The 27507-nt window shown below is 45.1% G+C and overlaps 1 protein-coding gene and 1 pseudogene across 2 annotated transcripts in view; both read left to right on the top strand.

The window, feature by feature from the left end:
- The window catches only part of LOC146201279 (putative defense protein Hdd11-like), a 194136-nt gene that overhangs the window by 113469 nt on the left and 53160 nt on the right, over nt 1–27507 (top strand). The gene's annotated exons all lie outside the window — the stretch shown is intronic.
- LOC146201280 (uncharacterized) lies at nt 21074–25730 on the top strand (annotated as a pseudogene). The gene is made up of 6 exons (XR_014704657.1): nt 21074–21176; nt 22475–22671; nt 22859–22975; nt 23416–23586; nt 23944–24027; nt 24918–25730. The product of XR_014704657.1 is annotated as an uncharacterized LOC146201280 (transcript).

Raw genomic sequence — 27507 nt, 5'->3', positions numbered from 1 at the left:
GACCACTTCGGAAACCTTTCCATACGGCGCGAAGGCCACACGCACATCTTCATCCGGAACGTTGTGAAGCAATCAGTGGAGCTTCAGCCTCACATCCTGGTTGGCCGGATCAATAACGAGGCAGCGACGTTTATTCACACACAACTCACCCACTCCAGCAATCTTCTTCACAGCATCCGTGTCTTTCAGGGTGATGGCCCAGACGTGGCTCATGCGATACGCCCCCATGGCGATAACGTCAGGGAGCAGCGAACGCTGAGCCAACGCGTCTCGGAAATCTTCCACCCGGTACGGGCGGGCCCTGATATCCGCGTGCAAAAAAACTGTGTTTAAAACAAAACGCCCTGTTGGAAGACTTGGCAGAACAGCCTGGTAGTAATTATCCTGTTCCATAGCCCTGTTAACGCGGCCAGACATGGCCGCTGAAGCCGCTCCTGCGGAGCCCTGCATCCTGCGTCCGTTCCCTAGGATTATGCTTCCGGCCACGCCAGTGAACGGACTGAGCTACATCGGCCGCTGTCCCCCCTGCTACATTCTTGGGTATTTATGTCGTCTGTATACGAACCTTGAGAGTGTTCACCAGCGCCACCCTCAGCCATAGCGGCGGACGTAGAACGTCCTTTGTTACCGCCAGCGTCACGTAGAACGTGATCAAGAGCGAGGGCGAAAGCTGTGCTAGAACCCTCTCACGCTACCTGTGGCTTCAAGACTGCCAGAACCGAGACCCCCGTAAGCTACAAGCAGATCAATTAAGGGGAAATGAGGGTGCTCGTTATAATACATGAAGGAAACAAGCCAACAGTCGGGGAGGCCAAGGAAAGCATGGGGGATGGTACTTTGTCTTTTTTTTTATTGTTTACTTGGATAACCACAGAAATTAGTAATGTAGACTGTTTAGGGAAAGATAATTAAACACAAAGTAGAAGAAAAAACAACGCGCCGATGGTGGGAACCGAACCCACGACCTCCGAATAACGCGTCCGGTGCTCTTCAACTGAGCTACATCGGCCGCTGTCCCCCCTCTTACTTTCTTGGGTATTTATGTCGTCTGTATACGAACCTTGAGAGTGTTCACCAGCGCCACCCTCAGCCATAGCGGCGGACGTGGAACGTCCTTTGTTACCGCCAGCGTCACGTAGAACGTGATCAAGAGCGAGGGCGAAAGCTGTGCTAGAACCCTCTCACGCTACCTGTGGCTTCAAGACTGCCAGAACCGAGACCCCCGTAAGCTACAAACAGATCAATTAAGAGGAAATGAGGGTGCTCGTTATAATACATGAAGGAAACAAGCCAACAGTCGGCGAGGCCAAGGAAAGCATGGGGGATGGTACTTTGTCTTTTTTTTTATTGTTTACTTGGATAACCACAGAAATTAGTAATGTAGACTGTTTAGGGAAAGATAATTAAACACAAAGTAGAAGAAAAAACAACGCGCCGATGGTGGGAACCGAACCCACGACCTCCGAATAACGCGTCCGGTGCTCTTCAACTGAGCTACATCGGCCGCTGTCCCCCCTCTTACTTTCTTGGGTATTTATGTCGTCTGTATACGAACCTTGAGAGTGTTCACCAGCGCCACCCTCAGCCATAGCGGCGGACGTGGAACGTCCTTTGTTACCGCCAGCGTCACGTAGAACGTGATCAAGAGCGAGGGCGAAAGCTGTGCTAGAACCCTCTCACGCTACCTGTGGCTTCAAGACTGCCAGAACCGAGACCCCCGTAAGCTACAAACAGATCAATTAAGAGGAAATGAGGGTGCTCGTTATAATACATGAAGGAAACAAGCCAACAGTCGGGGAGGCCAAGGAAAGCATGGGGGATGGTACTTTGTCTTTTTTTTTATTGTTTACTTGGATAACCACAGAAATTAGTAATGTAGACTGTTTAGGGAAAGATAATTAAACACAAAGTAGAAGAAAAAACAACGCGCCGATGGTGGGAACCGAACCCACAACCTCCGAATAACGCATCCGGTGCTCTTCCAACTGAGCTACATCGTCGCGTACAGCGGCCGATGTAGCTCAGTTGGAAGAGCACAGCAAATAATGTTTATTACAGCAAACGATGTCATAATGCGGGGCGCTAAATGTGTTGCAAATGGTGGCGCGTGTAGGAAATGACATCGCTACTGAACTGGCACGAAACTAAAGCTTTAAAAATAATCAGTAATGTGGGTTTACATTTTATTCAGATTGTACACATTTAAAAAGACTATATTTACACTTTACACTTAATTATCGCATTTGAAACAGAAGGACGCACTTCTGCATATATCACACAACGTTTCTGCTTTCAATTTACAGAGTAAATTTGCATTTTACAAGATAGCGTATGCAGCTCGTTCCACTAAGCAGCCACCGCCGCGGTAGACGGCGGTTGCAAAATATAGGATGGGCCCTGGAAATAGGGTGGGCACTTAAAGGGACACTGAAGACAGCCAAAGATGGCATAAAAATCTAATAAACCACATTTGGTGACACTGTCGCCGCATATCCGGCAGCAAAAAATCGAATAATTGCTGAGATATTGCGATAAGAAGTTGAGGTTTAATCTTGCTCTCGCCAGTCGAATTCGAACTGTGCCCTCCGACTACGTAGTCGGAGTTGAGTGACGCACACTATGACGTAAGCGGAGACTCTGTGATAGCTAGCGAGCGGGCGCGGCCCTCGGCGTCGCATTCCTCAAGGGCCAACATGGCAACAGCGTACTCGCAATGACGGCCTCAGCCGAAATAAATAAAACGATGAAGAGTAATTTACCGAGCGATGGGCCCATAAAGGAAGAAGAAAAAAACATAGAGCGCTTGTAATGCAAAATACATTACATGTTTCTCAAGCTTTTGCGCTCCTTCTTGCACTGTGTATAAACAAACCGAGCCCTCGGTCATCGCAACGCTTCCTGACGTGTTTACATACAAATAACATTTAGTTACCAGCAAAATAGTGTCATCGCTGCTGCGCTTGTCAGTTTTGAAGCTTCGTCGCACTTTTTTCCTTCAAGGTTTGTGCTACAGCTCCATGTTCAGCGAAAATTACGTCCACGGTAGCAGAACATGACCGAAGTGCCGGCGCCACTACATTTGCCATCGCTGTGAAATTCCACATGTTAAAATGGATCCAGTGCACAATATAGTGAGCATAGGCATCCAGAACATTAGTTGCAAGACGTCAGAGCAGGCAGCATGCGCCGATGATCAAGAAGTTGTAATTTTTAGACCGGCAGCAGAAACACTTTATTGTAAATAGGGCCATGACATAAAAACTAGAAATATTTCCAAGGTTCCTGTGGCGGGGAGTGCACTTCCGGCCGCCGTAGCCAACGGACGTGTTATGTTGGGCTCCGTTGGAGCGGGTACAGCGGTCATGTCTGGCCGCGGAAGCAGGCTTTTTGTTTCGGACAGTGGTTATCAGGTTGTACTGCCAAGTTTGCCTACATGGCGATTTGTTGAAAATACTGTTCTTTTGCACAGTGACATCAGGGTCCGCCCATACCGAGTGGAAGACTTTCGTGATGCGCTTGCTCCGCTTTCGCTTATGCCGGATGTTATCGCCCTGGGGGCGTACCGCATGAACCACGTCTGGGCCGTGACCTTCAGGGACGCTGACTCGATGAAGAGGATGCTTCGCTTTGCAGACCTGCAGGTTAAAGGTGCTCGGTGTCTTGTCATCGATCCTACTAACCGAGACGTCCGAATGAAGGTACACTGGTTGCTGCACAGTGTACCAGACGGAGACGTGCGGCTCGCCTTTGCTGCTTTCGGGAAGGTGACAGATGTTGCAAAGGAGAAGTGGAGAGCACAGGGCGTGTCGGATAAGGGTTCAACAACAAGACTTGTGACACTCAAGTTGAATCCAGGTGTCAAGCTCGACGACCTTCCGCATCAGGTGAGCGTCAGTGGCGAATTGGCTCTAGTGGTAGTGCCTGGCAGGGCCCCGCTTTGCCTGCGCTGCCAAGGTACAGGTCACATACGGCGTGAGTGCCGCATTCCGCGATGCAGCTCTTGCCGTCGGTTCGACACGAAGAGAGTCAGTGCATTCGCACATACGCAAGCGTCACCGGTCCCGGCAAAAGCGATGAAGCGTCCGAGCTGTACATGGATGAGGCGGACGCTGAGGAGACTTCGAAAGCAGGAAAAGGACCAGCGGTCAAGGAAGTATTGCAGCCTAATATTCAAGTCCTCGTGCCGCAGAAGCCTAGTGTTCACGCTAGCCCACCGAGCAAACCAATAGTTACCGACCAAGAGGAATCTGCGTTGGATAACGCGACGAACGACGACGAATCGAACATCGAGGGCGCCGAAGCAACCGCAATGGACGTTACACAGGGAGCAGCTGGCGTCGGTGCCGGTATACTTCCCGGAAAGCGGCCGCGTGACCAGAAAGATACCGAGAGTGAGCAACTGGACGGCAGTGGCAGCGGGGAGCCGCCACCAAGAACAACCGGGAGGAGACGGCCGCCCGTCAAACCGCGGCCGAACCCGAACGTCCCGTCCGAGCCAAGGCAGGCGGGGAAACCGCCTCCATAATCCTTTGGCCTGTGTGGCCAGGTGGACTCTGTAAAGACGGTGCTGGCTGTGATCTGTACGGCGCCTGCGAAAGACTGGATTGGGGAACGCTGCATGGAGGCTTTATGCACTGTGAGTTTAGTGTTTTGTTACCCGCTACGAACTCTTATGAGCGGGGCTTTTGTTACTAAACATGGCGGTTAATCTCGGTGTATCACTTCGTCTAGCATCTTTAAATGTCCGGGTTTTGGGAGCAAGAAGACGACAAAGCCAGCTGCGAAGCCTAATTCTTGAAAATGACCTTGACCTAATCGCTATCCAAGAAACTAAGATTGAAAGCAAAGAGCTAACTGATCGTATGGCGTCGTCCTTTTCTTCTTTGTATGACGTATGCGTCTGCCATTCCGTCGGCGCGTCGGGTGGCTGCGTTTTATTTATTCGTAAAAGTTTAGGCATCAACGTTGCTTCCGTTGTGGCTTCCCAATGCGGTCGCCTTCTTGTTGTTGACTTTTCGTTTTCGAATTATAGTTATCGTGTTGTCTGTGTTTATGCTCCGAACGCGGTGAGCGAGCGCAAAACATTTTTCGAAAGTCTCGAAATGCATCTTAGGTGCGACAAGGTAGTAATATTGATAGGAGACTTCAACTGTGTTTGTTTCGCTCAGGACCGCGCAAAAAATTTGCCAATGAGGGATAAGAGTGCTCAGCTGCTTCACTCTTTAATTAATGAATGTAATCTCGAAGACGTTGGCTATTTGTTCTCTTACGACACACACCCTAAATACACGCATTTTCAAAGGGATAGCCACGCCAGATTAGATCGAATTTATGTCTCTGTTGAACTGGCTTCATTGTGCACAAAGTATGACGTTAAGCCCGTAAGCTTCAGTGACCATTGCTTAGTAATTGGAACATTTGGCAGGAAACAGCGGAGGTCACGATTTAACTGGCACCTGTGGAAATTTAACGTGAAGCTTTTAGAGGACGACAGTTTTGTAAGAGAGAGAACGAAAGAACTCGATAAATTACTTTCGAGCCGAAAGCTATATAGTTGAGTGGGAGGAGCTAAAGCAGAGAGTAAAGCCTTTAGCTATCAAAACTGCAAGCGCAATTCGATATGACGAAAAAAGAAAAGAGAAAGAAATGGACGAGGAGCTTGAGTTTTTGCTTAGCATGGATAGCATCCAGCCGGGAAGATATGCACAAGAAATAAAAGCCTTGAAACGACAACTTCAAAACATTGACACTGAGAAGTATAAGGCAACAGTAGTAAGAGCAAGGTCCGAAAAATTTTGGGCGGGGGAGACGCCAACTAAGCGAGCGCTGTCAGATGAGAAACGGCACGCGTATCAAAAGGAAATACGGCAAATTGACAACCGAGGTGCTATCAAAAATGCCTTTATAGAACACTACAATGAATTGCTTGGCCGTAAACGCGAAGTCAAAAATGGCTTTCAGGCAGAATTGTTGCGCCAAATGCCAAAACTCGATGATGATGTTAAAACGCGTCTAGAACGACCCATAAGTTTGACAGAAATAGAAAGTGCGATAGACGAGCTTCCAATGGGAAAGTCGCCAGGACCTGACGGGCTTGGCGCTGCTTTCTACAAAGCATTTAAAGATTACACAGCCTAGATTTTGATTAAAGTGCTAGACGAGTCATACGAGCGTAAGCAGGTTCCACCTTCATTTTCTACCTCGCACATTGTTTTGATTCCGAAGTATGATGAGCCAGGAAAACGCCTGTTGGTGGGTTCTTATCGGCCGATAAGCCTCACCAACGTGGATTACAAAATATACATGAAAGTGCTGGCGAAAAGGCTTCAAAGTGTAATACCGAGTCTGGTTGGGCCACACCGGACATGCGGCATTAAAGGTCGAAGCATCGCAACTAATGTGCACGTGGTACGAACTGTTTTGGAGTGTTGTGACGCGATTGGATCTCGAGTGGAAATGATACAGCTGGATCTCGACAAAGCATTCGATCGCGTTTCGCACGATGCCTTGTTCGAAGTATTGACACACTCAAACATAGGGCGAGTGATTGAGGAAGGTGTTCGAATGGTGTATGCGAACTGCACGACACGGATAATTGTGAATGGAGAGCTCACTGACAGCATTCGTGTGCTGTCGTCCGTGAGGCAAGGCTGCCCCCTGTCACCCCTGCTGTTTGCGGCCTACCTCGAGCCTCTCTGCCGGTCTATCGTAAACAATGAACGTATAACTGGTTTTATGCTACAGTCAGCACAAGTAAAAATGCTGGCATATGCATATGACATCGCTGTATTCTGTTCAAGCAGAGAAAGCATTCAAGAAGTTACTGTCCTTGTTGAAAAATTCTGCCCACAGACAGGCTGTGAAGTAAATTGGGAAAAAAGGGCTGGTTTCTGGCATGGAGACTGGGATGTTACGCCTGAATACTTTTCTCGTTTGCAATGGTCAAAATTGCCGACCCAGTATTTATGCGTGCCGCTTGAATCGTACCAAGATCCCACCCCTTTCTGGGCTGGCCAAGCAGAAAGGGCGAGAGAGAAAGCTGATTCATGGCAGGGCAAGCCGTTGTCAATGTTCTCACGCGCTTATGTGTGCAATGTTTTTCTTGTGGCAAAGATATGGTACGTAATGAATGTGCTTTTGGTGACGCGTGTTAGCATTCAAAAAATTCATCGTGTCTTTGCCGTTTTCATGTGGGCATCAACATGGGAAAAGTGCAGCAGAACCAACCTCTTTCTTCCTGTTAAGGCGGGGGGCTTGGGCCTTGTGCATCTCTTTTTGCGACAGGTTGTCTCGCGTTTTTTTTTTTCCTTCGTGATCAAAACGACAATTTCTTGAGGACGGTCATGCAAGTAAGATTGTGTAAAATGCTTCCAGAATACGTTGTCTGTTCTGGTGAGAATATGAGTGGCGCTTTAAAAGGGTACATGCGCGAAGTTGTCTTGTCTTTCAGAATGTTGCATGCGCGTTTTTCAATGGAATACTTGAGCAAAGTGTGTAAGAAGAAGCTGTACAAAGATCTTCTGGATGTGACGATACCGTTGCCGATTTACCGTGCACCACACCGTGGAGGCCCCGGACAGGTGTCTTAAAGCGTGTGAAAAAGATGCCAGTTAGGCCTTCAGTTAAAACGTTCTTCTTTAAGCTACATTCCAACACATTACCTGTTAAAACCTGGTTCCATGAAAGAGGATTATTCGTTCCCTGGACAACAGACTGTCTCCTTTGCAAAAAACCAGAGTCAATCTAGCACGTCTTTCTGGATTGCTGGGACCCAGTCTTTCACTGGGATGTTCTCCAGAGAACACTAAAGAAAGACCTTCCGTTAGATCCGTATCGCATACGGTTCCTTCCAGTTGAGAGTGAGGGTATTCCTTTGGATTTAGTCATGGTCTTGGGCCTCCACAGCCTGTGGAAAACAAGGATGCAAGTACAACATGCAGATGTCAAGACGCGTTCTGTACGCGAGAACTTTATCGAGAGCGTGCTGCTCCTTAGAGAAACGTACCGGGTGCTTTCTGATCCACCTGACTGGATCAGTGTGCTCGATGAACTGGCTGTCCTCAAGAAATTTTAAACCTTTCGTGACAGCCGAAGTCTGGTTGTTGCGAGTTTTCCCATTATTGTGGATCTTTTTTGAATTGATGTTAACTGAAAACAGGCAATAAAGAAAAAAAAAAAGCGGCGTAGCCGAGCGGTTAGCGCTGAACGTTACGGAGCAAGCAGTAGCGAGTTCGAGTCTTACCGCTACTGGCGTTTTTTTTTTACACAAATCGATTTTTTTAACCTTTTGTAATGTATTTCTGGTACTTCGTTATTTTTAGTTTTTACTTTTTACCCGAGGCTCTTTTTTTCGCTGGGCGACGAGCGCAATATATCTCTCCTTGGTATGAGCGGCAAGTATGCCCCTTTTGTTTACGACGCCTGCAAATAGCACGTTGAAGCTCTTGTTGACGCAGTATATGTTGGTCAGATGTGCCATGATTTAGTGAACAATTGAATGATAATGCGTTTTTCCTTCGGTACTTAGCATATGTATGCTTTTCGTGGCGTACGTAGCTGCAGTCAAGCGGTCAGGTCGCAGTCGAAGCGGCAACGGCGGCGATATGTTGGCGCAGAAGTGTGAACGAAGGAGTGTGTCGGCGGTAGCGGATTTCGCTCGCTCGTGCCTCCGAAGGCTCAAATGGGAACCATCAAGGCGCATCTGCTGCTCCAATCTCGTAATTCAGGCGCTACAGGTTCAAACAAACTATCCGAGTGCGCACGAAATGCCTGAGCCGAAACATAACCGAAACTGAAGTGGGCGCCAGTGGCGCCTCCAAGTATATTTTTGTATTTGCCTTGCAACGTTTACGTTGTCTTTTCGCCGTCGTTTACGTATGATAAAAGCGTGTTATCATGTTTGAGAAAAAAACGTACTACCGCATTCAAACATGCAACGTAATTCGCATTTGTCAGCCTCCGGGATTCCTAGCGCGTCACGTGATTTGTAGTTGCGAGCCTCGGCTGTTTGGCTGTGGTGGCGATACCTGTATTTCTGTTATTCTTCTTCACTACCTTATAACAGCTCTGTTTTCAGTAAGAGTGGTCTTTTTGTTATCAGGAACTGGCATTCTATCGATGCAAACCCACTTCCTTTCTCTCTTTAGTGTCCTTTTAAGCTCCACCTTTAAGTGTATTATTGGAGAGTGTACAGGGTGATCCACTTCTAGCTATAACACGGCCACTGCTTTCAAAACATCATGCGTCCGACCCGGTCATTCCATAAAGCTAGGCTGCAGGCCATGCGATGCATCACCTCCGCGTCCCACACATATCGCTTTGCTTCGATAAGCGCCTGCATCCGACGCAATGCTGCTTTGAAAGCAGTGACCGTGTTATAGCTAGAAGCGGATCGCCCTGTACATGCATCTTCCTTTAAAATCTTTCGTCTCCACAGGGGATCGAACCACTATCCCCCCGGTCACCAACTGAGCGTGAACCACTACTCCACGCCGGATTCGTGAGAAGCAGATCGCAATTCTCATTTTCTAGCACAAGGATGATAATAGCGAAAATAACGCTGCAGTCAGTGGCAATAATGAGAGCATAACGAAGACAGTGACGCTGTAGTTATTGATAATGATTATAGTAACATTAACAATGACGATGCACTTAGTTGATGATAATGATGATGATTTTATTGATGAAAGCTCCGCCTAGGTGGTGCAGCGGTTAGGGTGCTTGATCAAATCCCGACCGCGGCTGCTGATTTTCGATGGAGGCGGAAATCAAGGCGCCCTTGTGCTGTGCTGTGTCAGTGTAGGTGTAGGTTAAAGAACCCCATATGGTCGAAATATCCGGAGTTTTCCAGTCCGGCATCCCTAATAGCCTGAGTCGCTTTGAGATGTTAACCCCATAAACAAATAAAAATACTACCAATGACAGTGACGAGTGGGTTAGTGAAAGCAGTCTATATGTGGCTTTCACCATTTCCGCTCTTAAGCAGATTTAAGCTCAGTCGCGTACATTCGTATAACATGTCTGCATTTTTCATTCCACTTTTAAGGAAATGAGTAAACTTATTCACATTTCTACAAGCGTTTTCAGCCTTTAGCTGGGGGAGTTTCTTGAAGACATCTTAACACTGACCCGCCTGTGAATCTCGCCTCTCAGCTCGCAGCAGCGACAAATTGCTGAGGTGTCTGTCAGCTATCAACAGCTATAATCTCTAACTAATAATTTATAGCTTTTGTCCCGATTTTTTCTGCTGACGATCAGAATAATAACACATGCACAGCTGACCTTAACAGCAGTAATGATAGAGACCAGTCGGTTTACCAGCTGGTAGGAGCTGGCTCCGAACTGAAAGCCAGCTAGAACCCGTTTGATTCCACTTGGCCACCTACTGGGACACGCTGACTTCTAACTGGTACGCATCTCGAAGCAGCTAATGGAAGCTGAGTGCTAGTAGGGACCAGCTGAAATCAATTGAAACCAGTTAGAACCAGCTAAAATCATTTTGAAAATTTTTCTAATTATTTGGAAGAGTACAATGTTTTGTACAAGGCCTGGACAAATATCAGACTTGCTCAGAAACTAGGTAAGCTTACAATTCGACCAATAGATTTTGAAGCATTCGACACTGTTATACATAAGCACTAATTTTAATCAACGGAACATCAGTAAGAACATGATATAGGCAAAATCTATGGCCAATATTTTGTATACTTACGCGTTCATTGTGCGTGCGGTGGAGGGCTGCATGGACGCTACTTAGAAGTGGACTAGTCATGCTTGGCGCCACTAATACAAACAAATAAGAAACACCTCCTGCAATTCCCAACAATTGCCCCCTCACATGCGCCAAACCTCAAGGAAAACGCTAAACAAAATCTAGGCCGTAGAAAAAGCCGATGCCTGACAGTCGCGCCACTCGCGGGCCAATCAAGAACCCTAGAAACCTTACACCCCACTGTACAAAACACAAATTCAAGCCAGATTTTAAAGGAAGCACCATCTTGGGCCGTTAAAAAGAGAACGTTTCAGATATGGGAAGCCTGAGAAGATAAGTGGGGAAGCACACCGTTAGATAGGTTAACAAGTCACGAGATAAAGCTAATAAAGGAGCGTAGGTTTGTGGGGATGTGACCCTGCCTGTGCAGTGAGATTGAGAGATTTTATCAGAGAATGCGCGTGGACTGTTTTAAATGTAACCCTGTTATAAATAAACCATAGTTGACAGTGCGCGCTTGTCCTGTGTACGTCAGTTTTTCTGCTTGCTTGTATGTTTGTTGATATCGTAGCGCGAAAATTCCATGCATTATTCAACCAACTAGTCCATATTACTGCTTTGCTATCAGGAAGACGATTTGACTACTTTTCTGATCAATTAAACCACAAAATCCGACATTTTTTTCCAGCTCTCGGGGGGCCCCTGAGAACGGAGGGCTCGGTTTATTCGAACCCTGGATAATCCGGCCCTATACGAGGGCAGTCCTAACACTACCTCTTCGGTGCCACCTGGAACCGGTCATGTTCATAATATTTGATTACTTACATGTTAATCGGAAGCTAAACTGCACAGCGTCATTCCATGCGAAACTTCCCAGGCTCCAACGACCACCTTCAATTTTCGAGAATAAAATTGGGCACGTGGGCAGTTATGAGAAAGGCATTTTGTGAAAGTATATTTATCGACAATATTGTATTGCGATAGCAATCCTGTGCCAGGTTTCGAGCCGTCCCGTGGTCCTCGCGGAGGCCATGCTTGACATTGAACAGCCGGGGAGGAGGAGGAGGAGAAGAAGACTGCTAACTTACGCTCTCGCGTCATACTCTTAAAGTGGTGTGCATAAGTGTCCCCAATGATGTAGCACCTTATACTGATAGGGCGCGACAGGGGAATAACGTAGCAGGCAAAAGAAGCTTCCGCTGTTGCTATCGCATTCAACTAGGGTTAACCAGAGTTAAACCACAACTAATTTTTTGCGCATGCAATTACTACTTGAACTTTCCGGTAAGGAGTACACATTGCACCTCAAACTAACTTTTAGGTTATACGAAGTTGCAATTACGAATATATTTTGAGTATTGCAATTGCGCTGTTCTGTTTATTATGTAACTCCACTTCTTAGAACAGTATAGGAGCTTTTGCATTTCCTTTAGTCACTAAAGATGCCAAAAATGTAGAGTTCCAGGAAGATTTTATATAAGATTTAACCTCAAGCAATATTTACGCCTTTATAAGTTACTCTAATGAACGTTAAAATAGTTAAGGTTTGCTCAATCAAACGGGGTATAGAGGAAAATGTTTCAAATTCCGCGAAAAGAGACTTTTTTTTTTTTATACTCAGGCCTGTATTAGAAGTGAAGACAGTCCAGACAAAAAAAAACAAACAAGATTTGTCTGTCGCGCGTGCGATTTGTACGCTACGACAGGACGCTACGTGCGCGCGAATATGTATATACGTCAATGGTACCATATATATATTGTAAACGATTGCAGTGGCCGCTCGCGCACAGGCATTTATGGGCAGTGCTCGGACACTTGCGCGCGAGCGACGCAAACTCGTTGACCGTTTGTATTTTGTAAATAATGTACAAAGCTCCCCTGTCCTTTCTTCCTACCGCTCCCCTCTATACTTCCCCTCGCTATCCTATCTCTCTCCCCTTTTCTTTCCCGCCGGCTGCCTCTCAAGTGCTTCAGACATTTTAGATAGCAGTTGCCGCGGCCGGCAACCCTCTTTTCCTCCTTTTTGATTATTTACTAATAAACCACTACCACCACCACCATTATTGACATGAACGTCTTATTTTTATAGTAGATTTTTCAGTGATTAAATATTGCTTGCCGGCAGAAATTGTCGTATTTCCAAATCCATTACCAGCCACAGCAACGCACTGCCGAAGCGTGACGACACTGCAGATTACTGAGATGAGACCACTTATAATTATTGTTTGCTTAATGCCCATGGAACTAGGTTCTGCAAGTGACGAGCAGGAAGATACGTTTAATATATTCACATCACCTTGGAAATAAAAAGGGCGTACTACACATCACAAGGGAGAAAACACACCACAAGCGCTTGCTCAGAATTAATTTTTTTATTGAGGAAACAGGCAATGGTGTTTCTTCATCAAAATAAGTTTCTGTACCTTGATGCGCCTGAGTGATTTCTTCCTTTCTTTCTCCTATTTTTTTGTTCGTTCTTTAGCTTGTTTTGTATAAATTACCTGTTTCTTGCATATAAATCTAGTGTGAGTAGGCTCTCGTGGTGTCTTTTCTACCTTGTCCCTTTTCGTGTGCGCTATTAATTTCCCGGTAACTCGCTCAATTGTGTTTTATTTACATCACAGTAAAGAGAGCACTATAAGCCGATATAGCGAATTAAGATTTTCCTGACGTAAAAATATTTTTAAGACCCTGCTTCGAAAATAAAAGAAGAAAAATAGTTTCTCCGCTATGATGAAAGGAACCGTAATTAATTTGCAATATAGTATTATTGCGAAAGCAATACTACTTCAGTTTTCAGCCCTTCGCGTAGCCACAGTCGGTAGGCACATTTGACCTTTAATGACCCCAGTTGGCTGTGACGTCATACCAGCTGCGAGAGATGGGCTACCAAGTCCAGTCGTCGGGTTTCGGCGGTAGGCAGGCACGGCGCGCCGCGGATGAGATGAGGACGTCATTGTGACGTCAAACCAGCTGCGAGAGATGGGCTACTATGTCGAGTCGTCGGGTGGAGGCGGTCGGCAGGCACGGCGCGTTGCAGCTGGAGCCGCGCTGCTACCGAGTGGAGGCGCTGCTGTCACTTCTTTTTTCGCAGTTGAGAGGAGGAGGAGGAAAACGAGCAAGAGATAGGCTACTAAGTCGAGTCGTCGGGTGGCGGCGGTCGGTAGGCCCGGCGCGCTGCAGGTGGAGCCGCGATGCTACCGAGTGGAGGCGCTGCTGTCACCTCTTGTCTCGCAGTTGAGAGGAGGAGGAGGAAAACGATGGGTATATAAATGCTCGCGCTTGCTCAGCTGAGGCACTCGCTATGCATCATGATAAACAGAAAGGAAAGTCACGCCGTCTCAATGAAGCCAGGAAACGACAGCGGGCTACAGAGACAGATGAAGAACGGGAACAGCGTCTCGCTCGATGGCGCGCTCAAGATTCAGCTATACTCCGTTTCATACATCAAGTGCAACACTACCAAAGCTACAGCTCTTGTTCGCGCTCTCCGCATCCGCGATAAAAAATAGTGCCTGCTCTTTACGAGAGAAAATAATAGTTGCTTTGTCTGCAAGCTTAACACATTTTACATTTGCCATCAAGTTCATAAAAAGCACCTTTTTTAGGGAGAAAAGGTCGCATTCGGCTAATTTGTATGTTTTTTATGTAGTTTTTGTTCGTGCCGCGTTTTGCTGCCCCGCAACCTTGCCAGCTGTGCCACCAGATGGCGCTGGCTGTGCCCTCCGCGCTGCGCATCTCTTTTTTAGAAAATGGTTCTTTGGTGGGCATTTTTTTCTATAAGATCCGCTCTGTGAAGATGTCTAGGCATGCGAAGCATGTTATTCCAAACGTGTATGCTCGGAATCGAGCCCGTTCCGGCAGGAACCACTCGCCTACAGAACGAGGGCGTAGTGATACGCCTCCTGTTTTTTTTTCTTGCTGACTATTTACGTAGCTTTCGCTGCGTTGCACCTGATGTATGAAACGGAGTATAGACAAGCGTGTCGCGTTGTTCTTGAACCGTCCTCAACCGGTGACGAATGTAATGGACGCTTTGAACAATGAAGACTTTGTCGCCGTGTTCACTCAGCAGTCTAGAACATAGGAATGTAACTAGGCGGCAACGACGGAAGTCTCACTACTTTAGTGATCACCAAAGTGTCTTCATAGGTATAAACAATAAAGCTAAATAATAGTGAACTCCAATGTGTGCCCTGTGTTCATCATACGGTCAACATGGTACACCACAATTGGCTACACTACGAGCTGAACTCTAGCATAGCCATGCTGTTATTGCTTTCGCAACCTACCCTGCTTAACTAAAGCTAAGCCCCAGGTAATTTTTTATTCAGTACCAAAAACTCGAAGTATCAAGCTAGTAAACGTAATGTCTTGAGGGAGTAAATCCCCCAAATGTTTTTTTACCGTAGCTAGAAATAAGACAAACGGAATTGAAATTTGGCTGCGATGTTCCAATATAGAAGCATGAAAGGGAGTTCCTTCGAAATTATATCTGTGGTGAGCGCATAGTTGATAAGAGTTCATGCATATCATAGCTGCCACGATTTCAACACTTTTTCTGAAATTTTACAGAACTCAGTTAATAAATTCAAATAAAGAAATGGATATGAGTACATAGGCGGTCTCACTTTGTGTGGCTAACGATTCAAACATAGGAAAGTTGAACACGAGTTGATGAGAAAGCTAAGGAGACAAAGAGGGGTTAATAAAAATCGTTTGTGGGCGAAAATCGTTTATAATGAGGCGCCGTAAACCTCTTGACGCACTCTAATATGTCAGATGTAAGGAAAGGTGACCAATGAATAACACTGCAAAACCAAGTTGCGCTGACTTCACTGAGCGCCCCGAGCCCTCAAAATTGGATTAGGCCAACAGACGAAGAACAGACGAAAATATAATGCTTGCGATGCATTTGGATTTATTTAAACCAACAAAGTGTCGTAAAAAACACGACTGCATACATGAAAGCATGATATTAGGCCGTGACACGTACGCGTTCTGCAATGAAGTCACAGTTGGGCAGCGCCTACCACTGCGCCTGTTTATAGAATTTAAAAAATAACTTATTCCGTCAAGCAACATTTACTTGCATAACCGTTCCAAATTAAAGTTTAATACTTTTGTACTGTGTACAATGACACAGCTCAAGTGTTTTGATATCGAGGGCCTTGATTCCCAATACAAGCCTGAATAACAAGAAAAAGACATTCTTTTACGGAGTTTTCGTTTTAGAAATGCCTTCGTGCAATCGACTATAATAATATTTAACATCGTGTACAGCAAACAGTGAAAGAGTATCTCTTTTGCTGTAACGTTGAGGTTGATGTGAGAAATGTCTTCAAATGCCACATTTCTTACGTTATTTAAACCAAAATATGGCCAGATTCGTGTATTGTTAAAATAATGAAGTCAGATGACAGAATCACGCAAGATAAAATTTTCAATACTAATATATTTGTTTTTGCATCTTATTTCGCGCATAATTTAAAATTTTGCTCCATGGAACAATTTTTGCTGCTTTTCAGGTACTTAACAAGCACTTATGCAAGAAAAAAATTAGAAAATAAAAGTTTTCTATGAAAGGCCTTTCGGGCTACCAAGAAGCTCTCTTTTTGGGGCCTTGGACGTTTTGCATTGAATGAGCCCACGCTGAAAATATGTCCATAACACGGGTATCATGTGACTATACGCCACGATAGCGGCATGCATCCGCTGGCTGGCGGTACTACATAGCAGTCGGGAGCGAGAGAGGATCACCCCCTCTGCCTTTAAGATCGGTATTCTTACACAGTACATGCACAGGACCGATGTTATCGTTCAGATTCAACAAGCGAAGTGACAACTGAAAAAAATACAAGCACAAAATTTAGAATAAAAAATAACAAATTAAGGTTTTGGAATGTTGAGGCACCTTTTCGAGATGGTCGAGATCGAAGTTGGCTGACTGGTCATCGCTAGCAAGGGCTCCACAAGCGCGCAAAATTGAGCAGCACATCGTCACCCTGAAGTCTCTTTCAGGCTGCAGCGCAGGTTAGCCAAGGCAAGCAAGGTCCGCTGTACACTGATAACAGGCATGCAAAGGAGAAATTGAGGTACAGGCCGCCGGATGAGAGATGTGTGCGAAACCCGTCGCGTTAGCGGCTTCGCGGGGACGAGTTTGTTGAACAAAAGCGCAGAGGAACAAAATGGCCATCGGTTAGCGAGGAAGCCGGGCGGGAAACTTCATCGATGGGACGGACCATGGCGGTTACCGCTACTCAGCAAAAGCTTCTTGACACCAGAATGGCACACCGAACAACAATGAGTCGATACTGGCTTAATCCACAGTAGTCAAGGCTTGCCAACGGAAACTAGCAACGAAAGGGAATCCGGAGCTGCTCGACGGCGGCAATGTCGCTCAATAAGACATGGCTGGCTCTGCAACTGGCAGTAGAAAAATGCTCAAGAATAGGGATGGCACCACCGTCGAATGTTACGCGATGCCGTTGAAAAACCCGTGCGTCTAGACACGTCTCTCTCTCTCTTTTGTGTGTGTTTGCTTTCAATCACGCCGCTCCGCGGATACCATCTGTATGGCTGCCCCGAGCGATTAGAATAACGTTGACCCCGACCAAGGCCCGCGAACGAGCTCTGTCTAACACTTTCACGTCGACGACCAAATCACGCAGAATATCCCACTCTTTCATCACTTTTTCTGCTACTGTTTGGTCATACGGCCGCAGTTATTACGTTGACATTGCTCAGCTTTGCTATATACTTTTAGGACCTCTGTATATTCATGTCACATCATATAGAAAAGAAGATTCCTAATAAAGCCTATAGAACAAATCTATGTCACTGTGACGGTTCCGCTCATCAAAACCTATGTGTAATGTGAATGTTCTAGAAGATTTGTGCGAGGACACAGTACGAGACTACGAGCGTATGCGCGCAACGCTGCCTGGTGCCGAATGTTCTTCGCTTAAAAACGTTCATCAGTGATACGATGAACGATAAACGATAAAACGATAAAAGTTGATGTGTTATTTTTCAGACGCGTTTTGTCTTTTTTGTGTGCCTTAACACGGTTTATGTATTGACGCGGAAGTGTTTAGGATCTCCTGGCACACAAAATTTGGTGGTGTCCGGCGTAAGTCGGAAACAATTTTTGAGATTCTTAAAAAAAGCGAACGAATAATGAATGGTCCAGGTTTTGTTGTCTTTCTTTTATGCGATGCAAATATTTCTTTTTTACCCCTTTTTATTTTATATTGGTTTAGGCCCGCTTTGATTCGGGCTGTGCTGGTTGGGTAATGGTATTTTTATTTTTTTAATTGCCGATGCTAACTTCAGTTAGGACAGCAGGTTTCTGTAGTGTCTGCACATAATTATTAAGGTAACGTGGGTAAATGGCTGGTGTTTAGGATTCTGCACTTAAATTTCATGAGACATTTAAAAGCTCTCCAGAATTCGGTTTTGCTAAGTAGCGTGTGGAGTTTTCCTGCGCTGCCTTATGGCTATAATCAGCATCAAATACGGGCATATGCTTGGGTCATGAGTGCTAGTCGGTTCCTGGTCAACCTGGCATGCTACCAACCGCGGGCTGCCATATGCCCTGGCAACTGCTGCCAAACAGATTTGAGTTCAGTCGGGGTTACATGCTCGGGCCATGGATGCTGGCTGACTTCTGCCCAACTTAGTACGTCACCGACCATGGGTCGCCCGATGGCCGAGTGGCCGTGGCCAAATTGGTCGCCGTTCAGTCGGGTGCCCTAGCTTTGGCCTTAGTCGATGGCTTACTTGCACCCAACCTGGTACATGACCAACCATGGGCCGTCATTCTGCCGAGCACTCAATGCCAGCCAAGTAGGCTGCCGACCAGCAGCCGATGATTGGCCATTATCGGCAGTCGGCCAATGCTGGCTGGGGTCATAGGGCTGCGCAATAATTCAAAGGATTACTAATCAAGACGCAAATTTACAGCCACATGAAGACACTAGCTGTCCTCCCGCTCAAAACTCTTAGCTCTAATAGAGAAATCTTCAATATGAGCGGTGTTTTCCCAGCTCAGCAGTGGTGGTCTGAGACCACTACCTTGACCCTTACGAAGTTCCTAACTTGATCCATCCACCTATTATTCTGCCGCCCCTGTTGCGCTTTTCTTCTTTTGGAATTCAATTTTTTACCTTTAGCGAGCATCTGTTGTTCTTTCGTTGCACTACATGTCCTGCCCATACCCATTTCTCCTTTATTTTGACTAGAATGTCAGTAACCCGAGTTATTAGAGCCACTCGGCATGCTTTAAAGGCCAGCAGCACACTATAAGCCCCACGCTACAACTTCCGTTGACGTGAGGCCGAGTACAGGTTGGGCGCCAAGACTGGGTTTGGACTCGAATCGTCGTTGCGGACTAAGTGTATTGTACCGATTGTTTAGGGCGTACAAAGTCCTTCGCTGCATTAGACAACTGGGCTATGACGTCATTGCCTACGGCGCAACAGCACCCCAGCGGCGAAGCATGCCGACTGCAAACCATGCATGTTGGACGTCGTAAGATGTATTACGCGTGCTAAGAACTAATTTTCTAGCACCCCGCTGGGGCGGCGCAGTGGTTACGACGCTCGAATACTGTTCCCAAGGACGCGGGATCGAATCCCGGCCTCGGCGACCGCTTTTCGATGGAGGCGAAAAGCAAGGCGCCCATGTGCTGTGCTGTGTCAGTGCACGTTAAAGAACCCCAGGTGGTTGAAATTTCCAGAGTCCTCCACTACGGCATCTCTCATAACCTGAGTCGCTTTGGGACGTTAAACCCCACAAAACAAAACCAACCAAGCTAATTTTCTAACATTTATATTTACCCATCGATGGAATGCTTTTTAAAGGGAGGGAGAGTTGAAGTTGATTATTTACTCACCAATCAAAGGGAACATCGAGAAGAAAAGGCTCCCACAAGCTTGACAGGCTCTCGAGTCCCGAAAATGGCCTGTAACACTCCAACAAAACATAAAACAATAAACCGACATCAAATACATCGCACATAGTAACACGGTGATACGCAAATGATTGATCAGTAGGTTTCATTTTTACCCTATATTTAGCTATAACTAAGTCACTCAGTTAACGCCTCGTAACAGAACAAAGAGTCAAAAATAGTAACAAGCGAAATATGTCAGTGACTACTTACCATGTACGTTAATTGCATTGTGCAAATAGACGTGTCGTGCTCGAACACCAAATTCAACTCTTCGATTTTCTCAAATACACAGACAACCATTTATGAACACAAATAATGATACAAATTCTACTGGCTGGAAGAAAAGTATTCAGACCAGCACCCGTGATAACGCTGAGAAGGGAGGGAAGACTACGTATCAACGTTTGTGTATATATCTATAGTTGTTCGTAGTGTACGGACACTAAATTGTTTTTTGGGGGGGATGTAAAGGACATGTGCTTTTATTATTTTCGAGTGCTGCCATGTTGGAGAGTGTTGTGGAATTGTTTGTATTTCTGATTGTAATGAAGTGATAGACTTATCGATTAAATAAATTAAACACCTTAGGCGCATTTTAAACACCAGATAGTCCCAAAACTGAATATAAATTATTCTACAATAAGTAGAGATCTTGATAAATTGTTTGAGTAGTATTGCTCCACACTACGCGACAGTGATATAATTGCGACGTAAAGAGAGATGTAAACAATCGTATGTTCAACCACATCAAAGACGAGAGCCGGAGGAGACCTATGGAGGGCCAAAGTTTAAAGCTAGTAAATGAACATGATTGTCCCCGAAAAACGCTTTTAGTCAGAAAGCAGGCGCAACTTCAATTTCGTAAGAACAGGTAATGATGGTATCAGTACGAAACCTTAGAAAGGAAAAAAAAACACATAGCTTTTGTTTTAGCGAAACTAATCACGCATTACGATTCTACTAATGAAGAATGCTCGATAGTGCCCGCTTAGCTTCTTTAATGAGTTAAGTGGGGTCATTGACAGCAAAGCATATACATGTTATCATCTCCATATATGACGAAAATGCGTTTTTAACGCTGATGACATCGTTTTTGTAGAAATTAAGCAAAAATGGTTCGATAATGCTACCTTGCGGCACAGCCCGGGAATATGTGATGCGCCTGAATGCCACCTATAGGGACCGGGCAGCTTTACGGTTGGCGCTGCCTCTCGACGCATCGCTCAAACACCGGAATGCGCCGGCCCCGGCCGGCGCTTCATAGAGAAACATACTTACGTAAAGAGCGGACACTCGAGCCGTTTCGCGGCCGAGCAAAAACGGGTCTGACCACCCGCCAGGCGGCCTATGTTGGCTTCCACTCTACCTCGAAGGTCAACAGCTTATCACACGTCCACCGGGTTACATCAAAGCTATCCATTTCCATATAGAAGTTGTTGCTGCGACGGTCATGTGCCGCCGGTTACGCCCACCTCACCGCGCTTTTCAACGAGTCACCTCATTTTCCCGGTAAGTTGTTTCCTTTTACCCGTAGGATTAATTTTGATATTTCTTGAGCTAAGAGCATTGTAGCAAGTCGTTTTTTATGCCGCGTGAACGTATTTTGTACGTGTAGCATATAATATGAGCCGTGAGCCATCCGTTTGTTCTTCTAATGTCTTTTACGGAAGTGCATGTGCATTTCTTCGAAAGCATAATTTTCCAGAAATCACTCGGAACGACGTTCGGTTTAAAACACAGATTTACCGATGGCTCACCCGTATCGTAACACAAGCACTTTACATGGCGTGGGTCGAACAGTGTAACGCACATTTGAGATCGACCATGTGAAAATGCCTTCGTCACACGGGAAACGGGCAATTTTGACCGTTATCGGTCTGATCCTAATAGGGCGTCAATATGCCCCGATCGCGTTTGAGCCGCGATTAGGAATAGTTCACGGCCATCAGAGCACCAGAATCGAGCCATAGATCGAGCTGCCCGATTGCGTCCCAAACCTGCTATGTTTGGGACGCAATTTTGTTCGGTGTTTCGGACCTGCTTAGTGACATCTGTTAAGCTAGGGATGTTCTTACTCCCGATCATAGGACCGCTATATCAAAGATCATTTTCCATCGCAATTGAAATTTTGATCAAAGTCAAGGGCTCAATCCCAATCGAAAGTGCCCACGTGAAAGGGTAGAAGAAAATTGTTGCGGATACAGCGATCTACGCAATCATTGCGACAGTGTGCGGTCACTGTGAAATGACAGTTTATCACTGGTCCTTAGCGCATATAGGTACGGTCTGGAAGAAAACCATACAGGCGGTCACTGTTTTATAGCCAAAAAATTTGTTTACGTCAGTTCACTTCCGAAAAGGATTGAAGCGAGTTAGACAGAATTTTTCATGAACAATATGCTAGCATAATTGCCTGCAAACATATTAAAAATAACTGTCATCAGCGACTTTAATCTCCTTTTCGTTTTTTGCTGCAATATATTTCTCTTTGCCGTTTGATGACTGCAACAATCTTTACAGTTTGTACACAAGCCCCCACTATTATGCCACGGAGCGGATTAAATTACGGGAGCTACTGCTGCGTTTTTTGGTGTGGGAACAACGGAAGAAGACAAAAGAACCCGGGGACGAAGTTCTTCCGTATTCCTCGTGACAGCAGGTGATTGACGACTTTTGTGTGTAGCATAACGAAAATATAAAACAGTGCTGCCAGTCTCTTGCTAGGGCCGGCTATTATGCGGAGGTTTATTTTAGTCAGTCATGTGCAGCGATTAAATACAACTTATACTGCGCCATAATTGTTTCAGGTCGAAGGCTTGGATCGAGTATGCCAAGAGGGACGACCTGTTAGAAAAGTCGCCGACCCAGCTGTACGCCACGTACCGCATCTGCGGGGACCATTTCACCGCAAATGACTTCATGGACCCCGGGATGACTTCGCTGAAGAAGACTGCTATTCCTACTATTCAGCCAACCGAATACTGTGACTATCAGCTCGCTCAAGGTATTTTTCAGTGTGCGCTTGTGTATTTAAACACTTGACAATATCGCCCTGCCAACAAAGCTTTGTATTGTCTTTTTCTAGCTACGAATTATGATTAACGCAGAACCCACTCGATGTAATCTCAGCGATTAAAAACGTACATTTCTGATAGATTATATTTCTGCAAATCTTTGTTCCACTTTTGCAGGCACTATATACTCAAGCCCTAATGCCGCAGTGACCGAGTCATTGCCAGCATCATCACTTCTCTCGAGCCCGAGCACTTCCGTCAATAGTTATCTGTCCCCGTCTGCAACAGCCACCGGTGAGAGTAGACTTGTGTTTGTTTTCCATGCTCATAAAAAAAAAATGTATAGAAGAAAATTGTACAGAGATAGCCTAAGTATCTACATTAATGAAGTGGTCGGGCAATCGGTTTCTCAGCACGCTTCTCAACATTAAATAAGATTTGGTCTTTAAATAATTATATAAAATCATGTTTGAATAAACGTAACAAAAGAGTTAACTAAAAGCATTGCAAAAATATTCTTGGTAACTCAAGGTGACTCTATGAATAATGTAACGTTTGTCTCATCCGTTAAAGGAGTATCAAACGTATATTCGTGAATGGCGTATCAAAGTTTAGCGTTACGTGAAACACCTTGCACTCCAATTTTGTGGGTACGCTAATGCAGAGCTCGGTCTTGGCGTAAAGAAATGTTCCTTCACTCGACTCAAAAGTCTGCTTCACCGGTGCTTTCGCAGGTATTGGATCCCCTCATACAATCGCAGTGGTCGCTTCATCAGAACAATCGTCATCTGCGTGCCTGAGCCCTGTTTCGAGTGACACCGGCCCTCTACAGTCTTGTTCATCAGGGCCCGGTCAAGATAGCCTTGCATTGGATGCAGAAGTTGTTGCCGACCTAATAACTAATGGTATAGCCTAAAAACCTTAAGTTCTGAAATTGTTAACGTTCATGAGATGCTGTGTACAGCTGTAGCAATAATTTGCAACGCGTGAGGTTTGCAATAGCGAGGTCGGAATCCGATTGAGTTTTGAACATAGTTTTCGGCTTGTGCTTACTACGACCATCACAGGAATTAACTGAAATAGAACGGGTTTACCGTGAACGAGCAGAAATTCACAATTACCGAGAGCCTTGTGTAACTGTAAAATGGTTGTTGCTTACTGTACATGAAAATGTAAGAAATTCACAGCAGTACACATAAATGTGTCCGTTTTGTTGTCATGCCAGGAACCATTAACTATTGCTTCTTCACTTGCATACGCAGACACTGTTGCCCCGAAGCCAACGACTGCCGCACCATCATCTTCGAGGTCGCCAGATTCTGTACTTGGCAGGACATTTCACACAAGTATGTATTCATTTCATTATCTTCACACTAGCAGCACGGAATACGATGACGAAGAATGACACAGGACAAACGATTGCGCTACTGTTTATCTTCTAATTTAGAATCACTGATGTCATCCTGACACTAAACCAACTCTCGATATTTTGTACTTGGTTCGGTACACGAAAAGAGTCGTTTTTCTTTCAATCAGATGGAAAACGAAACTATGCCTGCAATTGGCATCCCAGGAGACAGGATAGTTTTGTTGTACAATGTGCTCGGCCAAAACAACTAGAAATTTTTTATAATTTAGTTAATGATTGAAATTAATACAATGATAAAGATGAATGATGGTTTATTGTAAAGCACATCTTCATGATGCATTAGTCGGTATTTAAAACGTATACATATAATAATTTGACACTTTCTAGCTCAAACGTTTCGGATTTCTAGAAAAAGACTTTCTATCCCAGTTGTATCAATTTCGCATGTTGCTCAAGTTCATTTAATTTCCTTCTAGGACTTACAGAGAAAGGAGCAAAAATGACAAGATATTACGCCTGGCGGAGACGCCTGTTGGCTCTGCTTACGTTCGACATACGCGTACAATTATATTTGATATTACTCATTTTACATGCTTACTACAGACGGCGCATGTCAGTGTGTATAAAATATACTCGCTTCACACAAATGACATTCTAATGAACCTTCATGTGCCTTTGAGTGACCCTGAAATGCGACGCAATGCAGTTCATGCGCCTTAATGCTGCAACAAGATTTTTTTGTATGAGTGGTAAAATGCGTGGACTATTTTACATGTGAGAAGTAGCGCAACAGGCTTTAAATAAAGTGCATATAGAAATCAATTCTCTATAATTTATTTAACTCAGCTCTTTCTGTTATGAATGCAGCTCGTCCACGGAACTTCCGCGACTCACCGAGGGACGTCATCAGGCGACTTCAGGCCAAAGTGTCCAAGTACAGAAGACAATATCAAGACTGCGCAAAATGGAACGCAAGGCACCATCGACAATTTCAGAAGCTCTAGAGTGCATTCGGCCTCATGTAACGGATGAGGTATTTCAACTCATTTCCTGTCACGTAAAAATGCAGTCAAAGAACAGAGGGAAGCGGTTTCCTTTGTGGCTAAAGAAATTCGCCCTGCACTTGCACTTTCGCGGCCCACGAGCATACCGCTTTTTGTCGTCCTATTTCACACTTCCCACACAGCGTTCTTTGAGAAGATGGCTGAGTAACATTAAAATGAGCCCTGGAATTATTCCTGGAATACTTCCTACCATAGCTTCCAAAACAGAGTCATGGAGCAAGCGTGATCGTGTCTGCTCTATAACATTTGATGAAATAATGCTGAAGAAAAATCTTGCCTATGATATTACACAAGATGTCGTTAATGGGTTTACGGATGATGGAAATGAAAGAACATCCTCAATAGCGGACAGGGCTATGGTGTTCCTTCTGTCGGGCATTTCCAAAAAATGGGTTCAGCCTATTGCCTACACATTTGGGCATGCGTCTACAACATATTTTTCTACTCGTCGTTTACTTCTTTCTCTGATTGAGCTTCTCAAAGAAATAGGAATCACAGTGAAGGCTGTTATTTGTGACCAGGGAGCTACCAACATTAGCCTCGCCAATTCGCTGAGCGTGTCGGCTGCAACGCCATTCTTTTTTGTAAATGATGAACGCATTTACTTCATATTTGATGTCCCACACCTGATCAAGACTACCCGCAACAATCTGCAAGCACATAGGCTTCACATCGAAAATGAAATTTCAGATTGGTCTCATATTATTAAACTCTATCAATCAACACACGAGCTGAGACTGCGGCTGGCTCCGAAACTTACAGATAGACACATATTTCAGAAACCGTTCTCTGCAATGAAGGTTAACAGGGCAACGCAAGTCCTCAGTGCCTCTGTGTCCATCGCTTTGCTCGCTATGGTGTACGCCAAGGAGCTCCCTCAAGAGGCAATGGCAACTGCTAACTTTTGTGACCGCATAGACAAGTTGTTTGATTGCTTGAATAGCTCACGTGTTAAAAAGACAGAACAGAAGCTGCGGCATGCGATCCGTAAGGGTCACGTTGAGTTGCCCGAGTTTCTCGAGAGCCAGATATTGTGGATATCGAAGTGGAAATTTGAAGGAAAACGTCAACCACATACAACTATTGGATGGCAGGTCACAATTAGAGCCATTCTTCTGCTATGGAAAACATCGCAAACAATTATGATTTCTCGTTTCTTCTCACGCGCCGCCTCCAACAGGATTCCCTGGAAAACATATTTGGCCATATGAGACAAAAACACGGCTGCAACACCAATCCTAATGTATCTCAGTTCACATCTGGGCTGAAACACATAATGATCCGGAAGCTGTTCAAGGTTTCGGAAAATGCTAATTCTGAAAACGATGGGTCTGAGCTCCTGCACGCGGTGACGCCCTTTTCTTTGAAACAGGAATCTGTAGTCGACACTGTGGTTCCTGTTCCCCCTGTTGACTTGCCTGCTTTAGACGACATTTCCTGTCTAGCCGAAGAGAAATTCTCGCAAGTAGTAGAAGATTCTGCCACCTACTACGTTGCTGGATTTATAATTAGGCAATTTCTTAGAAATGCAGAAGAAGAATGCACATGCTGCGAAGTTCTCAAAGATGAGAACTGTGACCTAAACAAACCGCATCAGTATTTCACAATGCTCAAAGCCTATCATATTCCGGGTAAGTTTTTTGGAAACTTGACAGTTCCTTCTGAAGCAGCTTTTGCATTTATACAGCTACTGGAAACTCGATTCCTTTCTGTAATTGAAGAAACATCCCATGTGCGCCACGTCTGTGATACACTGTATGAGCTCATGGCAAATGTTGGCGATTTTTGTTTTTGCTCTCTGCAGTGTCGTGAAAAGTTTCTGAGAATGTTCTGCAGAATTCGTCTTTTCTGGCATGTACGTTTCATCAATAGAAACTTAGACAGCATTCGCTTCAAGAAATCAGTGTCTGGCAGGCAGCTGGACAAATTTAAAGCCTGATGACGCATTGTTTCTCATCTCAGCAAAGAGTTGGCTTACATATATCTGTCTAAAATCATTCCTGCGCTGATTATTCATTACATCTTTGTTTCCCTTTGCTAGGTTCGGTAATTAGTAAAGACATGGACTTAATTCTGTACATGTAGGACAATGTTTGTAGAAAGTTGTACGTTTCTTTTTATTCTCGAAGGCAACAACAGTCTTTTTGAAGAGGCCATTTACGTTGTTGTATGCCATTTGTCCATATTTGTATTGTTTTAGAACAAGTGCTTGCAGCACAAATGTGAAATTTTGTTACATGCTGTCTACACCTTCACCAAAAAATCTCATTTTATGAAGAGTGCAAGATTACTATTGTGTTACTATGATGTATTGAATATGTTGTGCTTGTATTTTTGAACAGTCTGTGAACCTATCGCTCAAAGCTGCTGATATGCTAGACACGAGCGAGCTA

This window comes from Amblyomma maculatum, chromosome 2 (assembly GCF_055883805.1).
Source record: "Amblyomma maculatum isolate TAMU_Amacu chromosome 2, ASM5588380v1, whole genome shotgun sequence".
Taxonomy (NCBI): domain Eukaryota; kingdom Metazoa; phylum Arthropoda; class Arachnida; order Ixodida; family Ixodidae; genus Amblyomma; species Amblyomma maculatum.
Note: the sequence above shows the minus strand (reverse complement) of the source record. Positions and strands in the feature narration are given on the sequence as shown.